We start from the raw sequence: 365 nt of genomic DNA, 5'->3' as shown, positions 1-365 counted from the left end.
AATCCTGAGAGGTCCAGGCAAGTTAGAACTGACATGAAAGTGAATAAAATGTAAAAAGAAAAAAAAATGTAATTCACTAACAAGCTCAGTAACTAAATAATAAAAAAAACAAGTTTCATTTAATTAAACATGTAAACAAATAATAAAATAAACATAAACAACATTAAGATTCAACCGAATGAACCTATCACTCCGTGGCACCTTAAACGTCTAGGCAACCCGTGTATTGCTCAGGCACTCAGGCCGACGACCCGTTAGTGCCTCGGGAACAGCTGATGTAACAGCTGGCCAAGTCGTCGTAACATAAAATTGTTTTAAAGGATTTGTGAGGAGAAATAAATTGAATGATTGTTTTTTTACTGGCA

The 365-nt window shown here is 35.1% G+C and overlaps 1 protein-coding gene across 1 annotated transcript in view; it reads left to right on the top strand.

Moving 5' to 3' along the window:
- The window catches only part of LOC119594799, a 139930-nt gene that overhangs the window by 94659 nt on the left and 44906 nt on the right, over positions 1 to 365 (top strand). The window lies entirely within an intron of this gene.

The sequence above is a fragment of the Penaeus monodon genome, chromosome 34 (assembly GCF_015228065.2).
Source record: "Penaeus monodon isolate SGIC_2016 chromosome 34, NSTDA_Pmon_1, whole genome shotgun sequence".
Lineage (NCBI taxonomy): Eukaryota > Metazoa > Arthropoda > Malacostraca > Decapoda > Penaeidae > Penaeus > Penaeus monodon.
This window is presented reverse-complemented; position numbering and strand designations above follow the sequence as displayed.